General features: G+C 40.0%; 1 long non-coding RNA gene across 1 annotated transcript in view; it reads left to right on the top strand.

The window, feature by feature from the left end:
- Positions 1–10,041, top strand: part of LOC108801956 — an 82,859-nt gene extending 72,818 nt beyond the window's left edge. Inside the window, exon 4 of the long non-coding RNA XR_001942187.1 lies at positions 9,925–10,041. This is a non-coding gene — a long non-coding RNA (uncharacterized LOC108801956). The remainder of the gene's footprint in view (positions 1–9,924) is intronic.
- The last annotated feature ends 209 nt before the right edge of the window (positions 10,042–10,250 follow it).

The raw sequence follows: 10,250 nt of genomic DNA on the forward strand, positions 1-10,250 counted from the left end.
CACTGGACTCTGGGCATAGTAACGCACTGGACTCTGGGCATAGTAACGCACTGGACTCTGGGCATAGTAACGCACTGGACTCTGGGCATAGTAACGCACTGGACTCTGGGCTTAGTAACACACTGGACTCTGGGCTTAGTAACGCATTGGACTCTGGGTTTAGTAAAGCACTGGACTCTGAGCTCAGTAACGCACTGTACTCTGAACTTAGTAACGCACTGCACTCTGAGCTTAGTAACGCACTGGACTCTGAGCTTAGTAACACACTGGACTCTGAGCTTAGTAACGCACTGGACTCTGAGCTTAGTAACGCACTGGACTCTAGACTTACCTGAGACACCGCAGAGCCCACCTGAGAGTGACCCTGCAGAGCACACCATAGATCCTGCACAACCCATCTGAAACTGTCTATGGTGGGCTCTGCAGGGCCTCAGGTGGGCTGGTCCCAGGGGTCCCTTTCCCTGTACCTCCTCCCAACTCCTCTTACCTGCTGTTGCTGTGGCCTGGCCTCCTCCACCCCCTCCCTTGTCACCTCTGCCATGCCGCCCCTGGTACAGCTGATACTCATGTAAGAGGCCCCCCAGGCTGCCCAGACCCCTCACATGGGTTCCGGCCGTACCACCCTGATGGCGGTGTTCTATCAAAGTTTGTGACTACGTTACAATGTGTGACCGGTGATGTGGTCACACATTTCAGTGTAATCCTGCCCAGTTTTTTGGCGGTGGAATGTGTGACCGCCAATAAGTGAAGCATTCCAACGCTTTCTCAGCTGTTCCAGGGCAGATCGGCATCGCAGATTGCATGTGCAGGAGAACTGATCTGCCCTGGAACAGCTGTTCAGTCCTGAAATGTCACTTCTATCCGACTTTGAGTGGGGTGGAATATGAGATCGCACTCACAGAGTCGGATAAAAGTGACTCTAGATTCTCACTTGCCAAGCCTCACAGCCAGCATCCCAGCCAGACGGTGTGCACTGCAGGGGGCAGGGCATGTGACACACACTTCTCCTCTCCCGCTGCCTGTTACTAGGGACACAGCTGGGAGAGGAGGTGAGTCACAGGGCCCGCCCCCTTGCTGAGAAGCCCGTTGGCAGTGCGGGACCCTGCACTGCCGCATATTCCACCAGGGGAGTGCCTAGGACCGGACCTCACTGGGCCCCCCCACAACCTAAGGCCCAGAGGCCCCGGCAGTCGTTCCGCCCATGGACAGGGAGCTGCAGCAGAGTGATGAAAGAGCCACATGTGGTTCCGGAGCAGCAGGTTGCTGACCTCTGGCCTAAATCCTTGCAATGCAAACTCAACGACTCCCTGCTTCAAGATACCCTTTTCCAACCTGAAATCTCGGGTTCTGGAAACTTTTTTCCAAGGAAAATGAAGGCCAAGACTTCTCTCCTTTTTCGTGGTCTGGGAGACCCATTAATGTGCCCTTTGTGGGGTCTTTATCAAAAATGATATTAAAGGTGAATCCTATTCCAGTTCTAACAGTGGGAGCAATTTAAAGTGATAGTGACAATTGTATGGATATTGTTTGAACTAGGTGATTCAATAAAAACTTTAAACCTTGTGTTAATGTGTGATTCTTGTTCTCTCTTTTATGTGATATATAGTGAGAAATAAATCAAGAGGTTTAATAAACCCCACTAGTCTAGATAAAGTGTTTCTTAAGTATATCAAATATATTCCCAATATTACAAGTATTACAAGTATACCGTATTTATTATACGGTATACATTTTCAGTGCCAATATAACCCGATACTCATAACTATCCTTATTGGAAAAAATTGAAAATGTATTGTGCAGATGAGTGATCCCTTTCTCCCCAATGAGAAAAATAGTATCCAATATTTCCCAAAAAATTATATTTTTTAACAAAAAAAGTGTAAAGTAATCACTTTAAGGGTTCAAACTATTTAAGGCTAAAAATATAAAAAGGGCAGGGGGAATTTCATAGACAATATCTGTTGTTGGCTAAAAAGTCTCTCCAAGAGGGCTGGGAAAGGGTTCTAAACATTTAATTATTTGTGGTAAGCTGGCTGTTATATCCGTTAACCCTGGATTACCACTTTGTCTTCATTATAGCGACACTTCAGTTAGATTGCAATTTATATCTAATCTGACAAATTAGTGCATCTTCAATGTGGCAACACTTCAGTTAATTTATAGCTTATATCCAGTATATCAAATGAGTGAACTAGATATACTGATTAGTGAGGATCTTGTCCAGAACAGAACCAGTCAAAGTGATACCGTTAACCCTTCCTTTTAAGCCGTCAGGCGCTTTACCCTATTATCAGTAATACTTAGCTTTGTTTCAAGATGTTTAGAGAGAAATACCGCTAATTATGTAAGGTGATGAGGTTAAAAAATATATAAAAATATAAAAAAATATATAAAAAATTGAAAATAGCATTAAAAACGAATAGTTCACTTATCTGTCTTAGTACAGATCAGAAGTAAGAGAGACGGAGTCCTTTCAGAGGTTTGTCGGCTGGGTAGGAAGTGAAAAAATCTTCTTTATTCGTCCTGTCATAAAGGTTGATGGAAGAGAAGCTCTCAGTTTATCTTTCCTCCGTTTAGCCAGTCTTTTACTTCACGTCGATGGCACCCCCACCGGGTGTGATTAGAAGCCGGACCGGGCAATTCAGTAGAGGGAAAAACGATAGAAAGACACTCCTAAGTGCAGCATTCCAAAACTTTTATTATAAACAAAAAATATGATTGCACTTACAGGATTATAGGATTTAAAAGCATGTGGGTGTGAAGGACACCCAGCCTAGCAGATCCTCCGGTGTGACAGAGAAGAAGCAATGGATCCCTTGACGCGTTTCATCCAATCTGGATGTTTTCAAAAGGGGCTCTGGACAAGTTCCTCACTAATCAGTATATCTAGTTCACTCATTTGATATACTGGATATAAGCTATAAATTAACTGAAGTGTTGCCACATTGAAGATACACTAATTTGTCAGATTAGATATAAGTTACAATCTAACTGAAGTGTCGCTATAATGAAGACAAAGTGGTAATCCAGGGTTAACGGATATAACAGCCAGCTTACCACAAATAATTAAATGTTTAGAACCCTTTCCCAGCCCTCTTGGAGAGACTTTGTAGCCAACAACAGATATTGTCTATGAAATTCACCCTGCCCTTTTTATATTTTTAGCCTTAAATAGTTTGAACCCTTAAAGTGATTACTTCACACTTTTTTTGTTGAAAAATATATTTTTTGGGGAAATATTGGATACTATTTTTCTCATAGGGGAGAAAGGGATCACTCATCTGCACAATACATTTTCCATTTTTTCCAATAAGGATAGTTATGAGTATTGGGTTATATTGGCACTGAAAATGTATACCGTATAATGCACTTGTAATATTGGGAATATATTTGACATACTTAAGAAACACTTTATCTAGACTAGTGGGGTTTATTAAACGTCTTGATTTATTTCTCATTATATATCACATGAAAGAGAGAAAAAGAATCACACATTAACACAAGGTTTAAAGTTTTTATTGAATCGCCTAGTTCAAACAATATCCATACAATTGTCACTATCACTTTAAATTACTCCCACTGTTAGAACCAATTATTTCCTATTAGAGGTGATGTCATTACTTTTGAAATTTGGTAAGTTCTCAGGGTTATGTGTGGACTGGGAAAAATCAATGCTCCTCACGATTGATCCGTTACCATGCTCATTGCTGGCGCAATTGCAGCATATTCAAATAGTTAAATCATTTTTGTATCTGGGTGTTAGGATTAGAGTAAATACTGAGGCATACTTGGAAAATTATCTGATACCAATTTTACAGAAGTTTCAGAAACAATGTAACGTATGGTGTACACTCCCTCTTTCGCCGATTGGTAGACTTAACCTTATTAAAATTATTTGGATGCCTCAATTCTCTTATATACTGTATAATTCTCCCTGCTGGGTCCCCCAAACTATATTCAGGAGGATAAATACAGTATTTAGAGAGTTGATCTGGAAGAAGAAACAAGCACGGATAAAAAATATAGCTGCAAGCAGCAATAAAGGTGGCCAAGCAGTAGAGCCGGTCATAGCACATGAGAAAATATTGTAGTTAGAGAGATTTAAAAAAACAGGACATGATTTCATGAATTATGAAAAAAATTAAAAATGGCGGCCGACCTTGGTGACCTCTTGGAGCCATATTGTATTTGGCAGTTATGATGTTGAGATATCACATGTATTACAAGTTTAACATACTTCACTAGTGATATAAATGCACATTTATGCAATTGGATGCAATGTCAAAAAGTGATTGGCTTGTGGCGGCCATATTGATTTTGGGATCGGGGCTGGTTTTACAACCGTGGTAGTAGAGGTCGCCCTGGATATATGTGGAAAGTTTTGTGTTATTCTGATCAATGGTTTCAGAGTTTAAGTTGTTTGCAGATTTGTGCACAATCCAAAATGGCTACCAAACCATGCAGTCACATGACTTGTAATAAACATATATGATTGCAGAACTCAGTTTATACTCACCTAGAAATGTGTATATCTGTAGCCTTAGCAGTTATGAAAAAACAGATGTTTGAAAATTGCCAAAAATAGGTTTGCTTAAACCAAGATGGCCGCCAGAGCACGTGACCTATGACCTTTATGTTTCCAAGGTTCAAACACAGCACTGTTCTCTACCATTGTTCCAAATTTCATGAGTTTTTACATAACTGTGTGGTTATAATTAGCATTTTTAAAAAAGAGCATCGGGGGCGTGGTCTACCTATGGCGGCGAGTGGACGCATGTAACTGAAGCTCCCGAACCATCCCCGAGTTGCTAGTGTATTGTGGACACTTCGCCTAGCTCTCCCTACGCATACCAAGCTGTTACCCACCGCCTTTGCTTCACCTATCTGGCATAGCCGAGTTTGACATGTTATATGTATCCTTATACTGTTGAGTACCCCAGGTTATAGCTCCATGTTGAGAATGCACTATATTCGTTTAAGTTTACGGTTATTTTGTTCTGTTTATGCACTCGGGGGTGGAGAGAGGCTTCACGTACCCCTCTGGAAGAAGTACACTACTCATATGTTCAGTTGTGAATGCAGATCATACACAGCAATTTGTAGAGCTGAAGCTTTATCAGTTTCTGAGAAATTGATGTTTGAATATGGAGCTGAATATAATCACCTAAGACAAGATGGCTGCCAGGCAATGTGACCTATGACCTTCATGTTGCAATAGTTTGAGCATAGCAGAGAGCTCTACCATTGGGCCAAGTTGCATCAGTTTGTGGGTAACAGTGTGCTTATAACAGGCTTTTGAAAAAACATCATCTAAACACCATTGGCTTGTAGCGGCCATTTTGATTGTGGGATCGGGCCAGTTTCTACAACCGTGGTAGAAGAGGTCGCACTGGACATATGTGCAAAGTTTTGAGTTATTCTGATAAATAGTTTCAGAGTTTAAGTTGTTGGCAGAATATTGCACAATCCAAATTGGCGGCCAAACCATGTGACCAATAGCGCTACAATGAGCTCATGTGGCAACAGAGCAAAGCATACAATCACACAGCAAGTTGTACATCTGTAGCTTTAGCGGTTCTGGAGATGCAGGTTTCTGAATAGTTGACAAAAATCGTCACAAAAACCAAGATGGCTGCCACATCATGTGACCTACAACCTTTATATTATAATAAGCTCTGCAGAGCACAGGGCTGTAGCATTTTGCAAAGTTTCATGAGTTTTTGAGTCACAGAGCACTTGTTACAGACATTTGAAAAAAGTGGCGGAATAATAATAATAAAATATAGCTGCAAGCAGCAATAAAGGTGGCCAAGCAGTAGAGCCGGTCATAGCACATGAGAAGATATTGTAGTTAGAGGGATGAAAAAAAAGGACATGATTTTATGAATTATAAAAAAAATCAAATTCAAAATGGCCGCCAACCTTGGTGACCTCTGGATGCCATTTTGTATTTGGCAGTTATGATGTTGAGTTATCATATGTGTAACATGTATAACATACTTCAATAGTGATAGAAATGCACATTTATGCAATTTGATGCAATGTTGAAAGTGATTGGCTTGTGGCGGCCATATTGATTTTGGGCTCGGGCCTGGTTTTACAACCGTGGTAGAAGAGGTATCCCTGGGCATATGTGCAAAGTTTGGAGTTATTCTGATAAATGGTTTCAGAGTTTAAGTTGTTTGCAGAATATGGCACAATCCAAAAGGGCTGCCAAACCATGCGGTCACATGACTTGTGACAAACATGTATGACTGGAGAGCTCAGTATAATCTCACATATTAATTTGTATATCTGTAGCCTTAGCGGTTATGAAAAAACAGATGTTTGAAAATTGTCAAAAACAGGTTTGCTTAAACCAAGATGGCCACCAGAGCATGCGACCTATGACCTTTATGTTGACAAAAATTAGGATCGGGCCATTTTCTACTACCGTGGTAGAAGAGGTCGCCCTGGACATATGTGCACAGTTTTGAGTTATTCTGATAAATGGTTTCAGAGTTTAAGCTGTTGGCAGAATATTGCACAATCCAAATTGGCGGCCAAACCATGTGACCAATAGCGCTACAATGAGCTCATGTGGCAACAGAGCAAAGCATGCGATCACACAACAAGTTGGACATCTGTAGCTTTAGCGGTTCTGGAGATGCAGGTTTCTGAATAGTTCGCTAAAATCATCATAAAAACCAAGATGGCTGCCACATCATGTGACCTATGACCTTTATATTACAATAAGCTCTGCAGAGCACAGGGCTGTAGCATTGTGCAAAGTTTCATGAGTTTTTGAGTTACAGAGCACTTGTTACAGACATTTGAAAAAAGTGGCGAGTTACAGAGCACTTGTTACAGACATTTGAAAAAAGTGGCAGAATAATAATCATAAAAATAATAATAATCTGAACAGATACAATAGGTGTCTAGCAACTTTGTTGCTTGGCCACCTAATAATAATAAAAATAATCAGCACAATAACAAGAGGTGTCCTTGCAACTTCGTTGCTTGGCCACCTAATAATCTGAACAGATACAATAGGTGTCCTTGCAACTCCGTTGCTTCCCCACCTAATTAGAAACTTTGCAATATCCTAAAGGGAGTGGGGGTCTGGTACTCACTAATCCATGGATATTGTTTCTAGCCACACAGCTAAGACACTTAGTCCGCTGGACTTTTTCCAGCTCAAGGACATCTTTTCTGAGCACTGGTGACCAAAACTTGACCACATACTCCAGATGAGGCCGAACCAGTGATCTGTAAAGTGGCAAAATTATAGACTTGTCTCTGCAGTACATTCCCTTCTTAATACAAGACAGGACTCTACTTGCTTTGTTTACAGCAGCCTGACAGTATTGCAAATATATGATCAGGGTGTACTATGTTCTTTTCAGCAATTACAAGCAACCTATTAATTAACTAACACCCAATTTTATAAATATTTACAATTGAGACATGCGCTTATGGTACATCCAGGTATACGAGATGTATGTATTAGTACAAATATGGCTATAGATAAACTTTTCCATGCAACTATGACAAGTGGGATGATCTAAAAAATGTATTCAAGTCTATTACCCAGGGGTTTGAATAAATCACCTATGAAGTGTAAAGAGGGCTTGGAATCGGATTTGGGCCCATTCGAATATACCCTATGGGGGGAGGCATTCCAAATCGTTTTACCATTTGCAACACATAAACTAACACAATTTTATTTTATACATAGAACATATCGGACCTCTGAGTTCCTACATAAGATAGGACTCAGGGAAAATTCTAAATGCTAAAAATGTGGGTTTGAACCAGGCTCGTTGATACATCTGGTTTGGAGATATGCGAAGTTGAAACGATACTGGCCGGAAATAGTGGATATAATAATTATAGCTTTTGGAGTTCATATTTCTAATATTCCATTGATATGTATTTTGGGATCTCTAAATGTGGAGTATTATGTGAAAGTGGGCACTGTTTGTCGCTCAGCGAAGTATAGCGTTTAGGTGGATTTCAGCAAAGCCTCCCACCACGGAGGAGTGGAAGAAATAATTAGATAGAGTGGTTAGGTGTGAGGAAATAACGTTTAACCCCTTCGTGACTGACGACGTACAGTGTACGTCGCCAGCATCGGGGCTGTTTAAACAGACTCCCGGCGACTTTTGCCGCCGGGACTCTGTTTAAACTTGTAGAGCCGACTGTCGGCTTTACAACAGAAGCAGTCATGAAGGGGTTAAACATCGAGGTAGTATGGATAAATATGGTAAAATGTGGGACAAGTGGATTGAATATTGTGATGGTGTATGTGTATAATGTGAGATTCCTTTGCTACTGGTATTGCTGGAAGAAATTGAATTTATGTAAATTGGTACGCTGAGAAATTGTATATGCAGTCTTTTTTTTTTTTTTAGGTTGGTCTGTTGTTGTTTTGATGATGTATCTATGGGTGTAAAAAAATCTTCTTTTTGTAATGTTATAATTAAAATTAAAAAAATATATTAAAGTAAAAAAAATAGTAGATGCTATGTAGCCTAATATTAGAAATCCTTTAAAATTAAGCAAAAAAGATGAACGGTAAATGTAATATTTGAGTGGTTACGCTGTTGTAGAAATTTTATCAGGATGTGTTTTTACTGTATTGTAATATTGTCATCATGCCTCCCTGTGTCGGATTCAACCAAGTAGCGCTCTAGCAGAGCGTACTTGGGTTAATCAGGACCAGCGGTAAAACCGTCAGTATTCAACCTTCTCATGGGCTTGGAGACGTGTTCACATTGTGTGGGGGCGTTTGCCGGTTGGTGAGCATTAATTGCAATGCTTCTTGCCTTCAAACGTCTATGCACCTTAGCGAAGCGAAGTCCGCATAACAAGAGATACATATTATACCTCTATTGCGACTGCGCTATCCCTTTTGGATACATATCTGCTTTTATAAGAAGACATTGATATCTGCCTTGTCAGTGTGCTGGTACCGTATATAGACAACCGCAGTAGCAATGTCTCCTCAGATAGTTTCAAACCTATAAGAACAAGTAGAATGATTTTACTAGATACTGGTCACTCTGAGCCGTCACTCTGAATGTGGGTCCATGCTGGCCAAGATGGCAGATGTACATACATGTGGCAAGGAAGGGTCATGCTCTGCTCCTCTGTTGTCACTTCCTATGATGTCATTGTGCATGGAGGAAATGGTAGGCTGTTGGCGCCGCCCTTTCCTGTTATCATTTTGATGCCGATTGGCTCACTCAGTTATGTTGATGATTGGACCATCACTTCCTGTTTGTGATCCTTTTATTGATATATAAATAAATGGAGCTTCGGTGGAGGGAGACACACTTGGACACAGAACCTCCACCATGAAGCATCTCGTCTGACTCTGCATGAGTGTTGCCTTTCCTTGCACAAAAGAGCTTAATACAACTACGTGCTTTTAAGCGCGACGGAATTGTTTGTGTTTGGCGCACTTTTAGCACGGTATAGATTTGTGCGCTTAGCCCAAGCGAATTTACATAAAAACGCTTAACTCCTTTTTTAGGATTCTTCAATGATGACACATGATAAATAGAATAATCCCTCACTAACTTGTTCAAACTGACTTTTTGGACATATAATTTGATCTTTAAAAAAATCTGTAAGCCCCTATGCCCCCACCATACACACACACCTCTTGCTTCCTAATCTCTTTTATATTCTAAATGTATTAGGTGGAGGGGGGAATATCTCTCTCAGGCAATGGATGTCTTCACAAAAGATTGCTGAGGTTCACAATTTTAGGCTGACCTACTATCTAAAATAGCAGGACTATATCAAACAAGTAAAATACACAGAAATAATAACTTATATCCCCTAACCCTTGTGCAATGTATTTTTCATAAACCATGTTTAATTAGTTTTTTTGAAAATGCTTTATTAAATATGTAATATTTCCTTTTTGACTTTCAGATGGAAGGCAAAGAAATTGAACTGGAAAATGACTTGAAGCCCTTGCAGTTTTATTCCATAGAAAATGGAGACTGTTTATTAGTTAGATGGTGATAAATCAATCAGCCTTTTTTTTATGAATATGGAGAACATCTCAAATAAACAATGCATCCATACATACAATGCATATATATTAAACATTTATTGTACTATCCTCAAATTACTGTGTTTTTTCTTGTTCTTTGACTCCTGTGTTTATGTTTTTAAATTACTCAAAATGATGGGGGAAATGTAATGTACAAGCACCACAGTGTTTATATCATATGTTAATATGATATGGTGCTGAT

The sequence above is a fragment of the Nanorana parkeri genome, unplaced genomic scaffold (genome assembly GCF_000935625.1).
Source record: "Nanorana parkeri isolate BGI_ZX_2015 unplaced genomic scaffold, ASM93562v1 scaffold2580, whole genome shotgun sequence".
NCBI lineage: Eukaryota > Metazoa > Chordata > Amphibia > Anura > Dicroglossidae > Nanorana > Nanorana parkeri.